The sequence below is a fragment of the Moschus berezovskii genome, chromosome 1 (genome assembly GCF_049115385.1).
Source record: "Moschus berezovskii isolate FMDL1 chromosome 1, NW_MosBer_1.0, whole genome shotgun sequence".
Taxonomy (NCBI): Eukaryota; Metazoa; Chordata; class Mammalia; order Artiodactyla; family Moschidae; genus Moschus; species Moschus berezovskii.
In genome coordinates, this window is record NC_142460.1 from 3,361,607 (window position 1) to 3,386,776 (window position 25,170).

The 25,170-nt window shown below is 53.4% G+C and overlaps 1 long non-coding RNA gene across 1 annotated transcript; it reads left to right on the forward strand.

Annotated features, from left to right (window-relative positions):
• The first annotated feature begins 15,326 nt into the window (after positions 1-15,326).
• On the forward strand, positions 15,327-24,121 carry LOC148778646 (uncharacterized). Its single transcript, XR_016035405.1, has 3 exons — positions 15,327-16,424; positions 21,931-22,216; positions 23,889-24,121. It is a non-coding gene; the product is annotated as an uncharacterized LOC148778646 (long non-coding RNA).
• The last annotated feature ends 1,049 nt before the right edge of the window (positions 24,122-25,170 follow it).

Below are 25,170 nucleotides of genomic sequence, written 5' to 3' on the forward strand. Positions count from 1 at the left end.
GTCTGCGACACGCTTCTCACAGTCTACCCGGGATCCGAACCCAGCGGTCTCGGAGGTCCCGCGCGCACGGCCTGCGGCAATTCGGAACACAACCCCTACTCAGCCCACCCAGTGGCCGGCCCCTGGTCACGCGCCCCTGGTCACCCAGTGCTGGCTGCTCCCCGTGCGTCCACCCCGCCCCCGGCCGCAGCCCCCGCCTCCCACCCCGCAGCTCCTCGCGCGTCCTTCGTGCCTACCCACCCAGAGCCGGACTCCCGTCACACTGGTCACAGCTCGCGGCTGTGCCGGACATCTCCGCACCGGGCCTGGAAAGAGGCGTCCCCACCCCGCCGCCCGCCCCGCCAACACCTGGCTGCAAGTGCCCCTTGGACGAGGGCCGCCCCCTGACTTGTGTACCGCGTGTCGCGCAGACACCCCAGCAAGAAGTTCTCGAGCTTTGTCTTTTAGGTTCATTTATCCTGAGACGTGCCTGCCCTCGCCAACCCACAAACTCCAGCCAGGGGCACTGGTCACTGAGCCCGGCAGCACAGCACTTTGGGGTTGGAAGGAGCCCCTGCACCCTGTTGCAGATAGATGTCTGTGTGGCTCATCCTGCCCCACATTTGGTCTGGTAGGTGACTCTGGATTCCATCAGCTCCTTCTATCAATCATGTGGGACTCCAGCAAGTACAGGCTCTGTTCCCCCTCCCCTCCCCGCCCCCCACAACGCCCGGAGGCAGAGCAGATTGGGGGAGGGGTGCAAAGACAAAGGAGTGGCCCAGAGGCCCAGTTGGACCAAGCAGAAGGTCCCTGGAGGGATCCAAGGAAGGGAACATCCAGTCCTGGCGTCTGGCTTCACAGCCTCCTGGCCAGTGCCTCCCCGACCCTGATCACAGCAAGACCATCCCCCTGGATGTGGCCTGTCTTGTGCTGTGCAATCTTTGACAGTGAAGGACGCTGGCAGGGAGGATACTTGTGAGTGAGGAGCAGGGAGGTTCAGGTGCCCAGGCTGTGACCCTCAGCCCGGAGCAATGAGAAGCAGCTCCTGTGGGAGGCGCCTCACAACCTCAGAAAGTGGCTGCTCCCTCTCTCTGCCCAAAAAGCTGGCACCAAGGAGCATAGCCATCGGGCACCCAGCATTAGTCAGCCATCACAATTGGTCAAGTTTGGGAACTGGGCCAGCCCAGAAGGGTAGTGCAGCCCTTCAGAGAGCAGGACAGACAGCACCCGGGGACCTGGTGTGCGCAGGTGTGCAGAAAGTGGCTTCCCCCTTAGGTGGGATCAGAGCTTCTCTCCCATGTCCCTCACCTGGTGGTCCCTCTCTGGCACTTGGGCGTGTGTGGAGCCCATGCCTTGCCTCATTCTGGTCCCTGGCCACACAAAGCCCAGGGAGCTGGCCGGAGCTGGGCTCTGGGTGGATGGAGGGGTCACGCTCACCACTGCCACCCACCACCCAAGATCTGGCCAGGGCTGCCGTGTCTTGCTGGGCCGTGAGCATTGTCACTGGGTGGGGGTGGGCAGCTACTTGGCAGGAAGAGGGAAGGGCTTCTGGAGTCCAGGATGTGATTCTGCTGCCAGGAGTGGCCTGGGCACCGGACCATGGCTCGCTAAGGCCCTTCAGGTGCAGCAGGCTGGAAAGTGAGGCTGCCAAACAGTTGGTGTTCATTGTTCAGTTGCTCAGGCTTATCTGACTTTTGCAACCTCATGGATGGCAGTGCAGAGTTTGCTCAAGTTCATGTCCGTTGAGTCAGTGATGCCATCCAACCATTTCATCTTCTGTCGCCCCCTTCTCCTGCCCTCAGACTTTCCCAGTGTCAGGCAGAGAGATGTGCAAAAGCAGATGGTTTGGGGGCCAGCTCATTTTGGGGGATGGGTCTTATGCTCCAGTCATCATGGCTGTAAGGGATGCTCTTGGCTTTAACAGTCTGTGTCAGATTTTTATGTACCTGCTCTGCACAGGGTCAAGGCAGCTGCTGTGGGGGGTGCAGAGGGAGTGGGAGTGGGTCCCCAGGTGGACCCTTACCTGGAGGATCAGGATGGGCCCACAGCACTGAACCACAGTTTCACCAGTCCGTAGGCTCCAGTTATGTCTGCCCAGAGATGGCCAGGGTCTATAGCCCTGTAAGAGCCCTCCCCTCCAGAAGGGGTGTTCAGGAGGGTTCAGCATTGTAGTGAACGGCTGCCCCCAGCCCATACCTGGCCCACCCAGCCCTGTCTCCCCTGCAGTGTGGTGCCCCAGTCTGTCAACTCCAGGCGTCCGCAGCTCACCACCTCCTGCGACCCCCCTCCCAAATATATCCCATCCCCCTTCTGTCCCCTTCCCTCCCCAGAACCCGGTAGAGCCCGATACTCGACGTCCAGGTTGAGACAGCTAAGGGCCTGCCCATGGCCGTGTCGACCAGCCTGCCTGTCCACCTCTGGAACACAGCTCCTCCTAGGAGTGTTGTAGCCACATGTTCCAGGAAACAAACTCACTCAGAAGGACAACGCAGATAGTGGAGTGCAGTTCATTACACCAGCAGGCCCAAGGCAGAGTCTCCTTTTAGCCAAGAACCCCAACCAATTTTTGTGAAAACCTTATATACTCTTAAGTGTACATGCCCAAACTCACCTCCCCAAATTCCTTGAAACTAATCTGAATAAAGGAAAAGAAAGATACAATCAAAGTTAACCCGTGATTCATATGCCTTAAGCCTAGGTAGTTAACAGTGGACAATTATCAATAGGCCTGTGGTCATACCCCAATAAGCATAATAGAATTTATGATTCTATTCGGTTACACAGATAGTTAGGGTATTCTTTTAGGCAACGGAGAGGCTAGGTATGAGCCCTTGGGCTCTTCCATCCAGGGGTGGTTGTCCAGTTCATATGTCCAGTTGGATTTTCCAGTTGGTATGTCATTTCCATAGATACTGAGCATATAGCTCAAAGTCCACAGTCTGGCCCAAGATGAAGTCCTGCTTTCAAGATGGAGCCTGTTTTATCTGTTTGCTCCTTCAGGAGGATTTAGAGGGGACTTAGAGGGAGGCTCATCCTTAGGGATCCATGGCACCCAGTCTGCCAAAGCAGGGGACCTCTAGGATCTAATGCCTGATAATGTAAGGTGGAGCTGATATAATAATAAAGTGCACACGACTGTATTGCTCCTGAATCATCCTGAAACCATCCCCCCCACACATCACCCATGGAAAAGTTGTCTCCTACAGGACTGGTCCCTGGTGTCGAAAAGGTTTGGGATGGCTATTCCAAAAGACTTCTCCCAGGCTTCGCGGGCTGGTGGTGGACTTCTCCCAGACTTCGCGGGCGGGTGGTAGACTTCTCCCAGACTTGGCGGGTGGGTGATGGACTTCTCTCAGGCTTTGTGGGTGGGTGGGTGGTGGACTTCTCCCAGGATTTGTGAGTGGGTGAAGGACTTCTCCCAGCTGCTAGCTCCTGCCCAGGCCTCTCAGGCTCTGTGGGAACACCATAGCCTAACCCAAGGAGCCAGTGCATTCCCAAAAGGAGGGCCCAGGGATGGGGTTTGTAGGAGACCTTGAACTGCTCCGAGGAGAGAGTGGGGAAGGACGTGTTGTAGACTTAAAAAATATTCACAACCTAAAAGCTGAGGGTTGTGTTTTATTCTATTCTGTGGGAATTCTTAAGACTTAAGCCTGGGAGGCAGCATCTCAAGTAACCCTAATAGAACAGCTCCGAGGAGGTGGGTGGAGCGGGAAAAGAGCCAGTTTCTGCAGAAGTTTTGCAACAAAGGGCAGGTAGTCAGAACATCAAAAGATGTTTGATAATTAAAGGAAACAAGATAGCCCCAGTCAAGGAATTCAGTGCTTTTCTGTGGATGGGTGATGCAAGAGTCTGGGTTCACTGACCTCATCCCTTTGATGTGCATCTCAGCTGTGTGGGGCCAGCACCCCATGTTTTCACACCCTGAGTTTCCCCAGGGCTCACCGTGGGGGCGTGGCTGCAGTCTGATGGCTGATAGATGGCAGGCCTTCTTTCCTTCCTGAGTTCCCTCAGGGCTCACCTACTCAGGTTGGAGGGATACAGTCCCAAATAACTGTGACATCCTTGTTTACTGATACTCCATTCCTCAAATGTTATCATCACACAGACCAGAGGGGCTGACCATCTCAACTGCAAATGCCCAGCAAGGCGGGCGGGGAGGGGACAGGAGCCAAGGAGATCTCTGCTGAATGGGACGAGACTGAGGGACAGGAGCAAAGCAAGAAGGAGGGGGAGAGATGGAGAGACAGAGAGATGTGCTGGGTGGGGGGGAAGCAAGAAGGAGGGAGGAAGACAGACGCGGGGGGTGCAGGCCAGGTGGCAGTGCTCAGCACAGAAGGGGCACAGGGCCATGGACCTGCTCCGCACACCTTGGCCACCCCTTGGGGAACCTATGGCATCTGGCCTGGAAGGTGAGTGGGATGGACAGTGCATTCCCCCAAACCTCAACCTTGGTGACATGTCACCTCTGGAAGCAAGGCTGAGACCAGGTGCCAACATACACAGACACCCAATGCACACACAGGCACACAACGTGCACCTTCTAGGAAGGGTACCTCCAAGGTGCCCAGGAAGCCACCCAGCACGCGGTCAGGCCAGGGGCCAGCTCTGAAGCACTGCTCTGCGGTGGAGCAGCCCCAAGGGTCCTGCCCCCCGGGAGCGTGTGCTGGGGTCTCTGTGCCTAGAAGACTCAGACAAAGGTCTTAGGAGAATTGAGGTGACTGCACGGGGAGAGGGACGTGGGGACAGGGCACCTCCTGGGCTCAGAGCACACAGTCACGCAGCATTGCTTTCAGAGCGTAGGAGTCTGTGCTGGGGGTTCAGGGTGTCAGGTAAGGGGCCTCGTCCTCTCCCAGGGTGAAACGGAGGCTTGAGTGCCCTCAGCTCCACCCCAGGGCCACGGAGCCTTGGGCTGGCGAGGTTGTGTTAGGGCAGGTGCAAACAAGCTGAGCCTTGTCAGTGCAGGCAGGAGTCAGCTGTCTGGAGCACAGCTCTGTTTGAAGGTGTGCATGGCCTGGGGTGGGGGTGGAGAGCAGTGGTGGGGTTACCCCTTGACTTTGACCCAGAACAGGAGATAACGGGGAGGTTTGAGTCGTGCAAGACTTGCCCAGCGCACTCCTGCCTCTCAGACGTGGCCTGGTGGAGAGGTTCTGACAGTCACATGGTTTTGCACTGGAATACAGAAATGTGCAGGGTGACGTGGTCACGTCCAGCCACGAGGGAATGCTGACTCTTGTGGCAATATTTGAGAGATCCATGGAACATGCATGAGTGTGTAGAAGACTTAAATCCCACGATGAGCGCTTTTGATACTATTTTTATATAAAATGCAGTATGCATAGAAAGAACAGACATTTTTCCCCAAAAAATTTAGTAGAAAAGATTAAAAGATGACACCAAATCAAGCTGCAAATCAAAGTTCAAACCAATTTGAAGACAAGAAAAATCGCTTAGGCCAGGTTCTTGGATCTTAACTCCTTAAAACTCAATGATACAAAACAGTGCAGTCAAACCTGACTGGTTGAAAATTTTCAGTTGTTCTTCCCAAGGAGTCACGGGTCAAAGAGGAAGTCAGGCTTCTGGGGGTAAACACCCCTCACCAGAGTGGGCGGGGCCCCGAGAAAGGGCCCAAGGAGAATTCCCTGTGAGAGCTTGTTCATTTCCTCTACTACTGAAATGAAAGAAACAGCAGTTAACTCAGAAATGGGACCAAATGGACAAGCAAAGTACGGAAAGAAGGAAGTAAGGAGAAAAACAGAAATTCATTAACTGGAAAGCACAAACAACTTTTTTAAAAAAAAAATCCAAAAGGTAGTTCCTCAAAAGATTAAAATAACACGGCATAATGAATGCTCTGGTCAATTTGACCAAGAAGCAGAGTAAAAGCAGATATCCCCCAAAACGAACGGTACTGACAGGGCTTACAGTTTGCGGGGTCTGTGCACAGCTCCCTTCCCCGAGGACGACTGTGATGTCCAGGAAAATGGACACGGAGCACTGGCTGCCCCCACCCCGACCTCGTTTCACCTTTGTCAGAACCTCCATCTACAGAGACTCGACTGCCTCTTCATTTAATGCAGTCCCGCTCATGTCTCAGGAGGAGCTGTCTGTTCTATGAAACTTGGCAAATTACAGTTGCAGTTCACCTCTGAGACTAGATGAGACGGGACAGCCGAGGAACTCCCTCTTCCGTGGTGTTAGTCCGGCACCCGGAGGGAGGGATGGGCAAGGACCACTGGCTGCTGCGGGGGGAGGGGTCCCCTGAGCCGGCCCGCATCAACCGTGGGGCACTTGGGGAGGTGGGAGACCCACACCAGGGGGGAGACTTGGATGCAAGGCGGGCTGGAGGGGGGTTGGGGGGATGCAGTTGGAACGATGAGGAGACCGGGACGGGAGGATGGAGAGGTGAGGCCAGGCGCTGGGCAGGGTTCCACCCCGACCACCGGTGATCCCCCTGGAAAATCTGAGCGCATCAACCTGCATTGTGGGGAGAGACCAACCCCAAAGCACAGGAGGGGTTTGGTCTGGGAGGGCGGCCTTGGGGGCTGAGAAGGTGGGGGGTGGGGGGCAGGGAATGGTCGCCGTGGGAGATGGGTGTGAAGTCACTTGGAGGCTGTGAGGCTGAGAGTGTGTCCCAACCCAGCGCACACCTGACCTTCCTTCCACGCAGCTCAAGGCTCCAGGGCAAGGGGACTGACCTGTGACTGAGGGCCAGGCTGCCGGCACCCCGTCCACTTCACAGCCCCAGTTGCCATCACCCACGGCATTTCCCCTGGCTCTCCTCTTGCTCCCTCAGACCCTGTTGCCCACCACCCTCTTCTCCAGCTGCCTGTTTCCCTGTCACCACCAGCCGGGGCTGGACCCCCAGGAGATGAGGGAGACGACGGGGTGGGGTTGGGATCGGGGGTCCCATGGTCTTTAACTCACTTAAGCAGGACAAGGTTTACAGAATCAAGTTCATTGAGATGCAAGTTACATGAATTAATCATACTGGGAAGTATGGAGTTCAGTGCATTCTGACAGCTCAGCTCCCACCTCTCCAGCCACCCCATAAATAGCGCTGTGCATCCACCCAGAGAGACCCCAGCCCCCTCTCAGCCACTGTCCCCACCCCGGATGCAGGTGGGCACTGAGCGACTCCCCTTGGGACGGTTTTGAGGGCTGAGGGTTTATCGAGCTGGGCTGTGCGCTCGGTAGTGCTTCTGGGACCCACTCAGAGGCTCCTCCCTGGGGCTCTGAGTAGATTGCATACACAGACACGCCTCCCGTGCTCACCCTCCACTCCTTAGTGGCTGTTTGGGTGGTTGACAGTTTTAAGGATTATAGATAAAATGCTGCAAACATCTGTGCACCAGTTTTTTGGTGAATATGTGAGCAGATGCACAAGAGTGGACTGGGGGGTCTTACTGAAGGTGCACATCTAACTCTGCGATAAACTGCCTGGCTGTGTTCCAAGATGGTACCATTGTTTTTTCACAGCCTCGTCAACGCTGAGTGCTGTCAACTCCTTAAATGTCAGCCTTTCTCACCTGGAGCATGTTCCCATGTCCTCATTAGTTGTTTGTGTGTATCTTTGTTAAGTGCTGTTCAAATTGAGGTAGCAGATTGATAGCCTCCATGTTGGACGTTTGTAATCAGCCAGTTTCCTCTTCGCATTTCCTGAGACAAGAGATAGGTGGGCTCTAGTTGAGAAAATTACAATCGGTCTCCTGCTTGCCCTCCAAAATGGAAGTAACAACCAAAGCAGGGTAAATAGTCTTTGTCCCTTGTAAACATCTCAAGGAAATAATCTGAAGTCTCTCAGTCGTGTCTGACTCTTTGTGACCCCATGGACTGTAGCCTACCAGGCTCCTCTGTCCCTGGAATTCTCCAGGCAAGAATACTGGAGTGGGTTGCCATATCCTTCTGCAGGGGATCTTCCTGACCCAGGGACTGAACACGGGCAGACGCTTTAACCTCTGAGCCACCAGGGAAGCCAATGGCAAGGACAAAGGGAGGCAAAACCTTGTCTGAGTAAGGGATTAAGAGCTCTCCGCCTCCCCATTTTAGGATAAAGGAGACACTACACATGTGCAGAAAGGCTCCTTGGGGTAAAAAAATCAGAGGATAATTCCAGGCCATAATGAGTCTTGCTCCTCCCAGAAGCCTTCACTTCGAGATCCATCTTGGCTCAAGAATGTGTGCTCCCCAGGGGAGGGTCCTGAGACAGATTAACCAGGGTGGTGGTGGGGGGAACAAAGCAAGATGATTGGCCTGAGGGAAGACAGATCTGGAAAACTGCCTCCTTATAAAGGATTTAAACTTACCAAAGGCATGACTTTCTCTCTGAGCTTGCCCATGCACCTTTCTGTATGTACTTTTCTTTTCAATAAATGTCTTACTTTACTCTTTACCCTCTGCCTCCTTGCCTGAATTCGTTCTTGACTAGGCAAGGACTAGGGACTCAGCCCTAACTGCTGGCTCCTGTGGTCCAGTGGTTAGGACTCCCCATCTGGAAAACTGAGACCTTGCTTCCACCTACCGCACACTGCTGCTTGCTGCAAGCTGCCATTTACTGCTGTGGGCTTCCAAAATCAAAACCTTCTGTGTATTTTAAAAATAGGATATTTGTCTTCTCTTTGGTGAGTTGTAAAGGTTACTGTGTATTCTGGTTACCAGTTCTATGTTAGATACATGGAATATTAATATTCTCCTCCAGGTATTGTAGTTGTTTTTTAGTCTCTCAGTCATGTCTGACTCTTTGCAATCCCATCAACTGCAGAGTGCCAGGCCTCCCCGTCCTTCACCAACTCCCGGAGCTTCCTCAAACTCATGTCCATTGAGTCGGTGATGCCATTCAACCATCTCATCCTCTGTCACTCCCTTCTGCTCCTACCCTCAACCTTTCCCAGCATCAGTCTTTTCTAATGAGTCTGCTCTTTGCATCAGGTGGCCAAAGTATTGGAGCTTCAGCTTCAGCATCAGTCCTTCCAATGAATATTCAGAATTTATTTCCTTTAGAATTGACTGGTTTGGCATTTGAGTCAGTTCTAATGAGGTGGATGAAACTGGAGCCTATTATACAGAGTGAAGTAAGTCAGAAAGAAAAACACCAATACAGTATATTAATTCATATATGTGGAATTCAGAAAGATGGTAATGATGACCCTATATACGAGACAGCAAAAGAGACACAAAGAACAGACTTTTGGACTCTGTGGGAGAAGGCGAGGGTGGGATGATTTGAGAGAATAGCATTGAAACATGTATATTACCATATGTGAAATAGATGACCAGTCCAAGTTCAATGCATGAAACAGGGCAGTCAAAGCCAGTGCACTGGGACAACCCAGAGGGATGGGATGGGGAGGGAAGTGGGAGGGGGGTTTGGGACTGGGGGACACATGTGCACCCATGGCTGATTCATGTCAATGTGTGGCAAAAACCACCACAATATTATAAAGTAAGTAGCCTCCAACTAAAACAAATAAACAAATTTTTTAAAAAAGAATTGACTGGTTTGATCTCCTTGCTATCCAAGGGACTCTCAAGGGTCTTCTCTAGCACCACATTTCAAAAGCATCAATTCTTTGGTGCTCAGCCTTCTTTATGGTCCGGCTCTCACATTCCATACATGACTACTGGAAAAACCATAGCTTTGACTAGCGGGCCTTTGTCAGCAAAATGTCCCTGCTTTTTTAATACGCCGTCTGTTTGTCATAACTTTTCTTCCAAGGAGCAAGCATCTTCTAATTTCATGGCTTCAGTCACTGTCTGAAGTGATTTTGGAGTCCAAGAAAATAAAGTCTGTCACTGTTTCAATTTTCCCCCCATCTATTTACTTTAAATTTAAATATGACATACAGCTAGTGGCTCCCCAAATGGACAACACGGGTCTAGAAGTTTTACAGATTAAGTTTTAAACTGAGGTTTGTCAACCAAAAAATAAAAGCGCCATGTGAGAGCCGTGCGTTCAGCTTTATTTGGAGACTTGTGGAGGACTGGAGCCCAGGGGACAGCCTCTCAGTTCTGAGGACCTGCTCTGCAGGGGTAACGGGGGAGGATCAGTACATACGTGATTTTGGCGAAGGTACCTGTGCCATGAAGTAGAAGGTCCCCACTGGTCACCAGGGGCAGATGCCTCTGTTAGTGGCGTTCGTGCTTTCTAGATCTGAGAAGATGCAAGAAATTGTGTTCATAACATTTTCTCCTGAAAGTATCTAACTCTCTGAAGTCCTGTTCTTCCAGTTTTCCCAGAGCTTTTCACCCAGAGTGCCTCATTCCTCATCTCCACCCTGAACTTCTTTCAGGGTGTGTTAAAGGTCAAGACTGCCGTGGCCGGTGACGAGATGCTCACGGTACTAGATGGCAACAGGCCCTTCAGCCATCAGGTTCATGCCCCTTTCAGATGAATGTTTGTGAATGCAGGTACCCAGTGGATATCCAGCTGTCCTTGGCTGGTCTTCCCCCAGCTGAATTCTTCTGACACCTTAGTTGAAAGTCAGTTGTCTACGTACATGTAGGTCTCTTTCTGGACTCTATCCATGCCCTTTGGTTTCTCTGTGTACAAGCCCTCCCACTTCCCTCTTCTTTCTCAAAATCGTTCTGGCTATTGAATGTTCCTTACATTGCCATGTGAGTTTTGTATCAACTTCTCAATTTCTACAAAACAAAAAGCCTATTGAGATTTTGATTGGGTTGTATTGAATCTATACACCAACTCTGAGAGAATTTTCACCCAAGCAATGAGCCTCTCAATCCATGAACGTGGTACATCGCCCCAATTTTTAGATATTCTTCAATTTCTCAAAGCAGTGCTTTGTCATTCTCAGTTAAAGAACCTGAAATTTTTCATTAAATTATGTATTTTATGAAGAAGAAGAAAATAATTAACTTACTGAAAACTTTCATGTTCTTTATCCTGAAAACTGCAAAACATTGCTGTGAGAAATTGAAGGCATTTTATGATTTTAATGTGGCTCCCCAGGTGGTGATAATGGTAAAGAATCCACCTGCCAATGCAGGAGACTCAAGAGAGGCAGGTTCTATCCCTGGGTTGGGAAGATCCCCTAGAGGAGGGTATAGCAACCCATTCCAGTATTCTTGCCTGGAGAATTACATGGACAGGAGCCTGGTAGACTACAGTCCATAGGGTTGCAGAGTCAGACACGACTGTAGCAACTTAGCACGTATGATTTTATTGTGACTGTAGTGTGTTTTCCAATTTTTATTTACCTATTATTTGTTGCTAATGTATAGAAACACTTTTTTGTATGAACTTTCTGCCCTGTTACCTTGGTAAATTCACTTATTGATGTTAGTATTTTTGGATTGATTCCTTAGACTTTACTGCACTCACAATCATACTATCTGTTAGTACAGATTTCACGTCTTCTTTTCCGATTGTTCTGCCTCTATTTCTTTTTCTTACCTTATCACGTTGACTCTCTTGTGAGAGACAATATCCTTGCCTTGCTCCCAGCCTCGGAGCATCTAGTCTCTCGCCACTAAGAAGGATGTTATGTGGACATTTTAAAAATAGCTTGTGCCCAGTGTCCACTGCCAGTGATCTCAGGGCTGCTGGATGGAAAACCCCTCTAACCCCAAATGCTTCACATAGTTGGTGTAACTCCATGTGGGAGAGAAGGCTAAGGATGCTGATGCTCCTGGGGGTGAGGAGGCTTCTTCTGTGTTAAGCAGGAAGCAAATTCAAACAGGCAAATTCTACCTTGCACTGGCCCTTTTCCCACTGGTTATTTTAATGTCTTTTGAGCACTTTCTTATTGTTATTTGATTTTAGTATTATTATTCTTAGCAGGTTCTTTATGTTTCCAGAGAGGTCTAAATACTTCTCATCTCTCATTAGATGGGTCTTTCAGCCACGAATTTATAATAGTGACTGTTGGGAGACTTGGAGGAGGGGTCCATGTGAACAGGCTGGGGTCGACCCTTTGGACCTGCTGGGCCAGGACTTGTCCACAGGGCCTGGTCCCCCAGGGGGACACTATAAGAATGCTGTAGTTGTGCTCTGCTCTGGGTCGGGGAAGGGGGTGGAGGCAGTGGCAGGCCAGGGTGGAGGACACACCATGCAAGGAAGGGACAGGGATGGCCCTCAGTTTGTGGCTCACTGGGAGGGTGGATGACCAGCTCAGCCACCACTGACTTCAGAGCTTCATGGAGAGGCGGTAAGGCTGCTGGACCTGGCTCAGCCTCCCAGAGTTGACCCCTGTATCTCTCCTGAGGGCCAGGGCGGGGGGGGGTGGCTGGTAGGGGGGCTGTGCCTGATGAGCTCAAAAGCCCAGGGTGGGGACAGGGACATGCCCCATGTCATCAGTGCTCCCCTGCCCCCTTTCCAGACCTCTGGGGCTTGCTGCCACCCATCCTTGTGCCAGGACCTGACGTCCGCACTCCCCCCTCCCCCACACTGCCACGGGCCCAGCTGATTTCAAACCATCCAACTGAAGGCTGCTGGGGGCAGGGGTGGTAGAGAGACCCAGGCATGGCCTCTGCAGAGCTGGGGGTGGCCTCAACCTGTGGGCCTGAGGTGGTGACAAGATAAGGGGAAAGGCCCATTTCCAGGCTGCGGGTAAACAATTGAGAACCACCCCTCACTGCTGGCCCATGCTAACAATGGAAGACCTTGTCATCGGGTGAATCACACCTCCACAAAGCTGTGAAGGACTGCTGTTTAAAAAGCAAACCCTGGAGCCACTCAGAGGACCTGACTGGGCTGCACAAGTTGGAAGGGTGCTGCAGCGAGACAACACAGGCTACAGAACCACATCCCGACACGTGCGCAGCAACCGCTGCAGTAATCACTGATCACGTGTCACTGCTCTGATCTTACCTCTCTGTGTGTGCAGGGTGTGTGTAAACACGTGTGCAAGAGTGGGAGTGTGTAAAGACACTGAGAGGACTCAATGATCTCAGGCCCAGCCCGTAGAGACTGCAGGGTCAGGTGGGTCAGTAATGCTTACTCCACATCCCCACCCCTCCCCACCCCTCCGCTCCCCTCCCCGCTTCTCCACTCCCCACCCCTCCCCTCCCTGTCTCTCCCCTCCAGCCCTCCCCCTGCTTCAAGGAACACACTCTGGTTCTCTCCCTTGTCCGTCTCTGTGTGTGTCAGCTGCTGGTCCCCCCAGGCCCTCTTGCAGCTCAGGAGGCAGAGACTGTCCTCTCTGGGGGTCCCAGGACCCAGAAGAGGGAGGAGCATGGAACAAGTGAGCAGGGCCCTCGGATTAGGCCCGGTGTTCTGTGGTGCTGTTCTCTGCTCCTCTGTCCAGTGAGAGCAAGGAACCAGAAGAACCCATGCTGGAAAGAGCTTCGGGCCAGTGGCCGGCCACAAGGGGGCAATGCGGCTCTGCATGTAGCTGTGTAATGCGTCTGGCCTGGGGACACTGAGGGGGTCCCTGGGTGGAGGGACAGGCGTGTCACTGTTGTGCCTGGACCGGGTCAGGAGGAGGCACCTTGCCTGGAGCAGTCCCAGGGCCCCAGCACTTCCTCAGCAATCCCTCCAGCTGAGCCCCTTGTGGGTACCCACCCCCATTGTCCTCAGGCCAGGCCTGGGCTGAGAACACTCCTGTGGAGGCTTTGCTGGACCCAGGGCCTACCTGCCTGCCTGTGCGCCATGCCCCATGCCCAAGTGATGGTGGGACGATATGTACCCCTGCCTCATGGCTTTTGCACAGAGCTGGGGCACGAGGAACTCTTTCTCTCAGCAATGCGGAGCCAACAGATTCTCTCATGTTAAAGCACGCATATTCTCAGCACTCGAATCTCACTACCTCACATTGCCTCAGAGGGGGAGCCCACCTAAGAGGTGATAAACACTGGCCCTCCCGAGCTGTGAGGCTGGTGACCAGACCCAGATCCCGATGATCAGGACCAGTGCAGCCTTGTCAGAGGGCAGGGGGTCCTGGGGGCAGGCACTGCACACTGTGAGCCTCCGGCCCCCCACCCCAGGGAGCAGAGACGCTGCTGAGTGACAAGCCCCTTGTTACCTGTAGTGACCACATTGGAGGACCTCCCCTGAACCCCAGGATGCAGTCCCAGAGAAGTCACCACTGGGGGCTGTGCTTTCATATCTCCTGTCTCCACTCACCCCCACTGGGTCCCCATGGCACCAACATCACTAGCCCTGGCGATTATTATTACTTAAAAAAAAAAATCTTTATTTGACCGTGGCTGGATCTTAGTTGCAGCATGTGGGATCTAGTTCCCTGACCAGGGATCCAACCTGGGCGCCCCACGCTGAGAGCGTGGAGTCTTAGCCACCGGACCACCAAGGAAGTCCTTATTATTACTATTTTACTGTGTTTAAAACATACATAACATGAAATGTACCATTGTAACTGATTTTAAGTGCACAGCTTAGGGTGATTAAGTTAATCACACTGTTGAGCAAGCATTGCCACTGTCTGTCTCTAGAACTTTCCATCTTCCAAATGGATACTCTACCCCCATGAAACACTCCCCCTCCCCCACCATGTCCCTTCTGTCTCTATGGATCTGACTCCTCCAGGAACCTTGTATCAGGGGGTCATTCAGCGTCTGGCCTTCTGTGACTGGTTTAGAGTATCACACTGGGGTTCCCTTGTGTCACAGCAGGGGTCAGCGTGTCCTGCCTTCTGAGGCTGAACAATACTCCATCGAGTGAATGGACCATGTTCTGCTTGTCCGTCATCCTCCAGGGGGCGCTCAGGTCGCTTCCACTTTCTGACTGTCCAGCTGCTATGCCGTTATTGCCATTGACAAATTGAAGTCAAACATTTTTGTTGGGGTTTGGGATTTTCCCTACTTTCAGTTCAGTTCAGTTCAGTCGCTCAGTAGAGTCTGACTTTTTGTGACCCCGTGAATAGCAGCACGCCAGGCCTCCCTGTCCATCACCGACTCCTGGAGTCTACCCAAACTCAAGTCCATCGAGTCGGTGATACCATCCAGCCATCTCATCCTCTGTCGTCCACTTCCCCTCCTGCCCCCAATCCCTCCCAGCATCAGGGTCTTTTCCAATGAGTCAACTCTTCGCATGAGGTGGCCAAAGTATTGGAGTTTCAGCTTCAGCATCAGTCCTTCCAATGAACACCCAGGACTGATCTCTTTTAGAATGGACTGGTTGGATCTCCTTGCAGTCCAAGGGACTCTCAAGAGTCTTCTCCAGCACCACAGTTCAAAAGCATCAATTCGCTACCTTAGTTTACTTTTATATACATTTTAAAACTTTTATTACTCTTATTTTACTATTAACCCACTGACCAGATTTACTCGATGGAGGTGAGTTTGAGTGAACCCCGGGAGTTGGTGATGGACAGGGAGGCCTAGCGTGCTGTGATTCATGGGGTCGCAAAGAGTTGGACGCAACGGAGTGACTGAACTGAACTGAACTGAATGATTTTGAACAGGCTTCCCTGGTGATTCAGCAGTAAAGAATCCGCCTGCAATGCAGGAGACTCAGGAGATGTAAGATGGATCCCTGGGTCAGGAAGATGCCCTGGAGGAGGGCATGGCAACCCACTCTAGTATTGCTGCCTGGAGAATTTCATGGACAGAGGAGCCTACTCGGCTATAGTCCATACGTCGCAAAGAGTCTGACATGACTGAGCACTCGTGCTGGCTATGATTTTGTACACACGCAGCAGTGAGCAGAGGCTGGAAGAGAAACATTAATTTCCTGCCCAGGATTACTAGCTACTGGACCACAGAGCCCAGTAGGTAAGGCCTAAATTTCCAGTCCTCACCTGTCTGGACAAGAAGGAAATCTGACTTGGAGGCAGACGATAAGAGAGAAAAGTAACACGTTTGTTGGAAAAAAACAGAGTACCTGCGGAAAGACGCATGAGTGCGCTCTGTGACAGGGTCTTGAGGTCGCCCTTGGGGAAGTTTATTATCAGAGACATAGCACAACAGCAAGTGGGACAGCTCCCAGAGAAACAGCGAGTGTAGTTCAGACAGAAGCAAGGCAGAGATGTGCACTGGGAGAGAAAGGCTGTGGGCCTCCCCACAGTGAGGAGGAACGCAGTACAGAGGTGGTTAAGTCAATTATACAGGACGGTTCTCTGGGTCTTTTTTCAACCTTGGCTAATTATGTGGTTTCATTCTCCATGCCTGACCTACCCTAGGGCCCTCCCCAACTTGTGTGTGCATGATGGAGTCCAGCCCCGAGGCCTATGGGATCACAGATTAGCATCACATATTATGGGGTGGTGCCTCCTCATTTTGACCCCCAAGGAGCCTTTCTGCGCTTGTGCAATGTCTCCCTTGTTCCCCGAGGATGCGAAATATGCGACCTCCTAATCCTTTGCTCAGACAGCCCCTCTCTGTTCCTGTTGAATCAAGGTGTCTGCAAGAGACAAAACCTTGCTGTTTACCCTATTTCTGGTGTTACTTCCCTTTCGGAGAGCAAACAGGAACCTGATTGTAAATGCCAAACCTGGAGCCTACCTGTCTCAAGCTATGCAAGCAGGAGATTACATGTAAGTGTCTGGCCTGAAGTCCATCTCTTTATTGTCCCCAGAAATGTAAGCAGGAGGCCTAGAGTCCATCCATCTCCTGCCTCACCTTCCATTTTTACTAGAAAACCCAGGGAGCCAACTTTCCCTAACCTCACCCCTCTTGTTCCCCCACCAAGGACCCTGTCGTGCATTCAGGACTTACAGTCTCATCCACGGGTTCATGTCTGCAAATCCTTGACCCTGTTACTGGACCCATTTAAACCTTTACATAAACAGCCCTGGAACTGGCTTATCTTCCATTGCCTTTTCTGATGGCGAGGCTGTTGAGATGTGCCCTGTCAGGATTTGACCACCAGGTGGCAGGTGGCTGCTGGCCTTGCGGCCCGGCTTCGTGGGCAACCAGGCACAAGAGATGTGCTTTGGAGCCTAAGAGTCAGGCTGGGCGCAGTGCCAGGCATGCCCACCCTGCTGGCCCTGGAACCAGCGGCCCTGGGGGATCAGGAGAAGGTGGCGTGTGGCAGTGGGAAGAGGAGAGTGGGCAGAGCACCCCCACGTGGGTGGGGTGCAGACACCAGCTCCCTTCACAAGCAGCAGCCCCCCAACCCTGAGCAGATGCAGGGACACCAGTGGCCGCCGAACGGGGTGCAGGGCGCCAGGGGCATGTGACCGCAACCTACATTTCAGGGGTGCTCCACTCAAGGGTAGTGGCCACCTGGGCGTACTCCTCAAGCCGAGGGGCCCAGTGAGGGGCTCTTTCCTGCCTGTAGGAAGGAGAGTGGACAGGGTCCACCCCCCATGATAGGCTGCTGCCTAGAGGCACAGCTGTCACAGGTCCCTGTGGGCTCTGCACATGGCAATGCTGGTGGCGGGGGCAGCACAGACCTGGAGGCTGGGACCCAGCCCAGTGGTCACTGTAGGACAGTCGGCCAGCAGAGGCGGTTGGTGCTCAGTGGACTGAGACGATACCCACAGAAAAGCCCACGGGCAGGAGTGGCACTCAGAACCTCAGAAGCAGGGTTTGAGGAAGACATGGCTGTGGAAGAGCACAGGTTGGGAGTCCAAACTGATCCTCACCTGTTCACACCTGGCCTCCTCCACCTAACCCGATCACACCTGGTCTCCTCCCCCTCACCCGCTCACGCCTGCCCTCCACCCCTCACCCGCTCACACCTGCCCTCCTCCCCCGATCACGCCTGCCCTCCTCCTCACCCACTCACGCCTGCCCTCCTCCCCTCCTCCCCCCTCACCCGCTCACGCCTGCCCTCCTCCCCCTCACCCTCTCACGCCTGGCCTCCTCCCCCTCACCTGCTCACACCTGGCCTCCTCCCCCTCACCTGCTCACACCTGCCCTCCCCCTCACCCGCTCACGCCTGCCCTCCTCCCCTCATCCGCTCACGCCTGCCCTCCTCCCCTCACCCGCTCACGCCTGCCCTCCTCCCCCTCACCCGCCCGCCCTCTTCCCCCTCACCCGCTCACGCCTGCCCTCCTCCCTCTCACCTGCTCTGACAGGCCCTTGCCTCCACCTCACCTGCTCTCACAGGTTCTTGCCTCCCCTCACTTGCTCATACCTGTTCCCACTGTCTCCACCGCCCGTACTGTGTACCCATTGGCCCTAATCTGCTCACCTGCTCACTCCTGCCCTCCTCCACCTCACCTGCTCTCAGAGGCCCACACCTGCCCTCACTTGCTCATACCTGTCCTCACTGGCATTCATCTGCTCTCACCTGCCGATACCTGTCCTCTCTGCCCCTCACCGAACCCTCACCCATCCTCCCTTGCCCACACCTGCCCCTACCTGCTTATAACTGTCCTCGCCGGCCTGTGCCCTCACCTGTATACACTTGCTGTCACTGGCGCTCACCTTCCCTCACGTGTCTTCATGGTCCTCACTGCCCTCCTGGCTCTGGGCCCCTCGCTCTCCCGGCTCCTGGCCTTGGGGCCCTAGGACCTGACTGTGGGTGGCTGGGCAGTGAGGTGGCCTGAGGATGGGGTGTCCCCAGGGGCCAGACCACCTACTGACTCCTGAAACCACCTCTTTCTTTGGACTCTGAGTGGCCAGGCAGGGGCAGGGGGCAGGGGACAGGGCCGGGGAGAGAGCCAGGCAGGGACCCAGTGTCTCCAGGTGACGCCTCACCTCACCTGTCCCAGGTGATGCCTCAAATCTTGGCCCAGACAGGGTTGCCATCTCTCTGCTGGTTACCTGTTGTTTTGGGGTCAGAGGGCAGGGCCTACAGCAGAGGCACCTGGTGGTCTCCCTGACACTTCTGCTCTGTGTGGACGGGAGCCCAGTGCCCAAGGCTGCCTGGGTCACAGGTCAGAGCCTCAGAGTAAGAAGAAGCTGGTAGGGAGGTGGGCAGAGAGATGTGGAAGAGGTGCCAAGGGTCTACTGTCTGATGTTTTATGTGAAAGCCCTGATTTTTAACTAATTAAAAATTTTAAATTAGTTAAAACTAATTAAAATTGATTAAATCTGTACTAATTAAAACTAATTGAATTCTCTTCAAAGCCCTGAGCTGACTAAAGCACCTGACACACCAACACACATCTGCTGGCAGGTGGGCAGCAGGTGGGCAGCAGATGGATGGCAGTGCGAAGGGCCTGATCCCAGACAGTAGGAGAGAGATGATCTGGGTCCAGTTGCAGCCGATAAGTCTCATGACATTGCCCAAGTCTTGAACTGGTTGTCACGGCCAGGTTCCCCAGTCCTTCCTGGATGGGAAATGGGGGTCATCTTGGAGTTGCTGGCTGGTTGAGTGAGGTTGGTCCCTTCCACATAGTCTCCTGGGGGTCAGTCTGGTCTCTGGGCCACTGCCCACTCAAAGTCCCTCACCCTTTCAGGGCCCCTGGGCCTCCTAACCCCCTAGGGCTCTGTGTGTCCCCCTCCACAGTCCCCAGGCCTCTCATGGGGTGAGTCCCAGCAGGCACTGGTCGGCAGCCTTGTTGTCCACTTGGTCCTGTCACCAGTTCAAGTCCCCTGGCTCCATTGGAAACAGGGATGACCTTTTGGTCTCTGCTCACTCACAGGGGAGGGAAAGCAACAGCATAAAGACAGGTGGGGGGGTTTGGGGGGCCAGTGGCATAGGATCATGTGCAGAAAGTGACCAGCGCTGGTCTTAGTCCTGAGAGGGGTGTAGCCCCAGCAGAGGAGCTGGGGGTTGGGGTGCAGAGACCACCTGTGGTCACTTGCAGAAGCAGGCGGAGGGGTGCTCTGCGCTGGGGCAGAGCTGGGGGGCACATTTCATGTCCCGAGCTGACTCAGACTAGGTCTCTTGGCTGATTGTCTGGTGGGGCCCACAGGGCTAGTGAGGTCACAGATGTAGATGGAGCTGTGTGAGGGCCTCTCCCCCTCAGGTGACTTACCTGGGGTAGGTGGGGACAGGCTAGTGCCACTCACCCTGATAGGTGCCAGGGCCCTCGTGACCTCTGTCCTAGTTGCCCTCTGCCCTTCTGTCTTGGGAGAATCTGATGATCCACTGGTGACAAGAAGGGTGAGCATGTCCAGCTCAGATGAGGAGCTGGTGGTCTAGGCGACAACACCAGCCCTTAGCGTGAACAGAAAGCAGTGCCCATGGGAAGGTGGGTATATCTGTAACCGTACCCCACTGCCCTGGGTTTCCATCCCTGGAGAGTGAGGTGGTGGACAGGGTTGGGGCGGGGAGCTGCCTCCCACCTCTGAGAAGCAGGGTTCTCCACTGTTTCAGCAGTAGCTTTACCCTTGGCGGGCACACCCTGGGGACACCTATTCAGGGTATAATTAGAGCTGCACCTCTAAAGTGAGGCTGCCAGTGGGTTGGTAAACAACCAGTACGCCCTTGTTCCATGAGTGTGTCCAGTGCTCATTACTGCTGGGAAGGTGGATGGCTTACAAGCTGGGCTCTGCAAACTCCAGAGGGTAGGGAGGCCCATCTCAGCCGGGTGACAGCCCCTGGCATCCAGCTCCAGTGCCGAGAAATCCTGGACTGGGTCCGCAGGGAAGGGTGGGAAGGATACCCCAGCAGTCTCTCCACAGTGCAGCCCCCAGAGCCCTGGGGGGCAGTGGGGTGCTGGACAGCCAGCCGGAGGCCCACAGAGCACATGGATGGGATGCTGACTGGGCTTATTTAGGGCATAATGTGACCACTGAAGATGGTCCCAGGCTGGCCCAGAGTCCCCTTCAGAAGCTCTGACCTCCCTGGGCCTCTCATCTCCAGGGACCCTGGGCATGGAGGGAAACAGTGCTGGCTATTCCCTTAGGCCTGTGCACACCAAGGGCAGTGTCTGGCACCCAGTTCTCTGCCCCTCTACCTGGTCAGAGTGGGCATGAGTGTCTTGCCTGGGTGCTGGCTCCACCCTGCCAGCTGGGGCACCTGTGGGAGAAGCTGGGGCACTGTCTCCTATCCTGGAAGGGCCCACCTACACAGCCGCGGGTCAGTGACAAGCTGAGGTCTGTAAGCCCGGCTGCAGGTCAAGGGCCATCTGCGTGGAGGGGGACATCACTAGATTCCTCCTGGGGGTAGGGAGTAGGGGTGGAAACTGGGGGAGGGTCTTCCCACCACAGGGTGCTCTCAGGTACAAAGACCTCTCTAAGCAATTGACACCTAGCATGGAGTGGCCTGCCTGGCCTGCATGGCTCCTTCTGAGCAGAGCTGGCCGTGGCTGTGTCCTGTTTGCCCAGCCCTTGGTCAACAGGAACTGAGAGGATCCAGCTGTGGGGCACAGATGGCCCCATCCTTTCTCAGCCTCTGCCTCTAGGGTCTGCCGGCTGGACGCAAGGAAGTGAGGCAGGGGGCAGGAGCAGGTGGGGGTGGCCACCCAGTCCCGTGCCCACCTCCCGTTAGTGGGGTACCCCGGCTAGCTTCCCCTCAGACTAGAGGATGAAGCCACTGCCCCAACCATGCTGTTTTGACTCTCTGGAACCTTTTGTGCAGTTTTATCAAGGTAACAGTTGCATCTTCAACTTGGAGAAGTGACTCTCACATCTTCAAACAGTGCAGAGGAGCAGACCATGGACCAGCAGCTGGGACCCGTGTCCCCTCTTCCAGCCTCAGGCTTTGTGCCCCGGGGCCCCACTGTAGCCCTGGCAGGTGACACGGCCTTCCCGTCAGTTCAGATAGGGAACCCGCTGAGTCCCGAGGTGGTCTCCAAACCCCACACTTCACATGAGGGCTGTGACACGGTCATCAGAGACCTGAGATCACAGAGGGGACCCCAAGGACCAGCTGTGACATCCAGGAGGCTGGCCTGTACGCTTCCTGGGGCCCTAGATGTGGCCAGAGTCAGAGAAGAGAAGCGTGCAGTGCCTAGATGCATGGCCCCGCCCCTCCGCAGGGCCCCGCCCCCTCCGCCTCTTGAGAAATTCTGCATTCACAAGTTCTTCCTTCCGCCCAAACCCAGCTGCAGCCAGGCTGCATCAACTGCGGTCCTGCCTGGACCAGCCTGGCGTCTAAGGCTTCCTGTCATCACACCTGCTCTCTCCACCGCAGTGGCCACTAACCGTGTCCTGACAAATAAATTAAGCAGAATTTGAAACCCAGTTCCTCTATTTCAGGCCCTTGGTCACCTGTGAATGGACAGTGCAGGTGTGGGCCGATTATATCGCTGTGGAGAGCTCTGTGGGCATCACTGACTACAGCGTGCCCCCCCAACAGGCTGCCCAGAACGCTCCCTTGAGGCTTGAGCCACCAGCCCTCCCTATGCCCGAGATCTGGACCCACCCTCACCCAGCTTCTTGCAGCAGAAGAGATGAGAATGGACACCATGCAGGAGGTGACCACAGGGACACAGGGTCAAGGAGCTGGACCCTGGCTTTCAAGGTGCAGCACATGAGCCCAGAGGTCAGTGTCTGGAAGTCTTGCCTCTGCCCTATGCTTGGGTTGTGGCTTCTCCTCTTGGGTAGGAGAAGATAGCTACCAAGGTGGGTAAGCAGAGGCTCTGACGGGCGCCCCAACGTGTGGCTGGACGGGAATACCAGGAAGTGTCCAAAGGTCCCGTGACCCACACTGGAGTTACTCCTGCCTTTGGCTGCGGATTTAGACCACCCACTAAAGCCAAGTGAAACATGGAAAAATGTTAGCATTATAAGAGAATTAAGTAAAGTAATTGGCTAAAAAATTATGTATATGATATGTATATGTATGGGCATATGTGGGGCTTCCCAGGTGGCACTAGTGGTAAAGAACCTGCCTGCCAATGCAGGAGACACAAGAGACTTGGGTTCGATCCCTGGGTCTGGAAGATCCCCTGGAGGAGGGCATGGCAACCCACTCCAGTATTCTTGCCTGGAGAATTCCACGGACAGAGGAGCCTGATGGGCTACAGTCCATGGGGTCACACAGAGTCAGACACAACTGAAGCGACTTAGCACACACAGCACATGGATGTATGTAGAATAAGGTATAAGATATCTAGGAATACACAGCAAGAAACATACAGAGCATACATAGGGAAACAAAAGATATTTTCGGATGGATATCTCAATAAGGGAAAATGTACCCGGAGCCTCAGGGATGGCTCCATGTTGCTGAGTCGATTCCCCAGGATGGATCTGTAGAAATAGCAGGAAGTTCATCAAAATACAAGGAGCACATTTGTCTCTAAAGCTCGCCTCTATGATACGCATGTATGATGGGATTACTTTTGTTTGCAGAGAGTGGCGCTGACTTGAGGAGCTGGGACGGGCTGGGTGGAGGCTGCTTGCACAGGGCCACGTCCATGGCAAAGGGGCAGGGCTGGCACACATGGCCACTGGGGATAAAACGAAGGTAGACTCACATCAGAGGAACAGTTCCAGGTAAGTCAAAGTTTAACATAAACATCAATAACCACAGAGATCTGGGGCTGCCGAAGGCAGGAATCACAAAGGGAAGGACTGCAGGGCATGCCTTTGTTGCTCAGTTGCTCAGTTGTGTCTGACTCTAAGACCCCATGGACTGCAGCACTCCAGGCTTCCCTGTCCTTCACCATCTCCTGGAGTTTGCTCAAACTCATGTCCACCGAGTCAGTGGTGCCATCTAACCATCTCATCCTCTGCTGCCCGCCGTGTTCTCCTGCCTTCAGTCTTTCCCAGTATCAGGGTCCTTGTTCAACTGAAAACACCTTTAGGTCAGAGAGCTCCACAAGGGACCACAACCCCAAGCCTCACTGCGAACACATCTGCTCGGACCTGCCAGGTTGGGCTGGTGTCTTCAGGCAATGGGTGTGTGTGCACATATTTGCATGATCCTATGTTTGATGAGGTTATTGGACCAACAAGGAAAAGAGGAACATGCACTATGAAAGATGGGCAAGCTATAGAGCTGATGACTACTCAAAATAAGAATTAAAAATAGACATGCTGAAGTCATGAGAGTGCTGTTTGACAGCTTGCAAAGGTTTTTAAAAAAACTTACCCTATTTTTTCAGGGTTTGTTGTCTTTCTTTTTTTGAATGGGTAGTATATTTGCATGATTCAAATGTCAAAAAGTATAAAAAGTGATGCAATTATATGCCCATCCCCTCTCCATGCAGGTCCTGCCATCCCCACCCCACCCCCAACAGGCAGCTTCCATCCAGGGGAGAACCCACACCAAACACGCAGCAGCACACGTGTCCACATCCCCTCTCTTCTGCGTGGACTGGGCACACTTCCCCCTTTTCTGGATAAATCTTGGAGACGGCTCTAAACCCGTACACCGGAGCTTCAGGTTCTCTTCTGAGTGGCGGCGAAGAGCTAATCACCTTGAACAGTCACCATTGTGCTGGTTCAGTTCAGTTCAGTTCAGTTCAGTCGCTCAGTCGTGTCCGACTCTCCGCGACCCCATGAATCACAGCACGCCAGGCCTCCCTGTCCATCACCAACTCCCGGAGTACACTCAAACTCATGTCCACAGAGTCGGTGATGCCATCCAGCCATCTCCTTCTCCGTCGTCCCCTTCTCCTCCCGCCCCCAACCTTTCCCAGCATCAGAGTCTTTTCCAGTGAGTCAACTCGTCGCATGAGGTGGCCAAAGTATTGCAGTTTCAGCTTTAGCATCAGTCCCTCCAATGAACATCCAGGATTGATCTCCTTTAGAATGGACTGGTTGGATCTCCTTGCAGTATAAGGGACTCTCAAGAGTCTTCTCCAACACCACAGTTCAAAAGCATCGATTCTTCGGCGATCAGCCTTCTTCACAGTCCAACTCTCACATCCATACATGACCACGGGAAAAACCATTGCCTTGACTAGACGGACCTTGGTTGGCAAAGTAATGTCTCTGCTTTTTAATATAGTATCAAGGTTGGTCATAACTTTCCTTCCAAGGAGCAAGTGTCTTTTAATTTCGTGGCTGCAATCAGCATCTGCAGTGATTTTGGAGCCCAAAAAAACAAAGTCTGACACTGTTTCCACTGTTTTTCCATCTATTTCCCATGAAGTGATGGGACCAGATGCCATGATCTTTGTTTTCTGAATGTTGAGCTTCAAACCAACCTTTCCACTCTCCTCTTTCACTTTCATCAAGAGGCTTTTGAGTTCCTCTTCACTTTCTGCCATAAGGGTAGTGTCATCTGCATATCTGAGGTTATTGATATTTCTCCCAGCAATCTTGATTCCAGCTTGTGCTTCTTCCAGCCCAGCGTTCCTCATGATGTACTCTGCATATAAGTTAAATAAGCAAGGTGACAATATACAACCTTGACGTACACCTTTTCCTATTTGGAACCAGTCTGTTGTTCCATGTCCAGTTCTAACTGTTGCTTCCTGACCTGCATACAGGTTTCTCAAGAGGCAGGTCAGGTGGTCTGGGATTCCCATCTCTTTCAGAATGTTC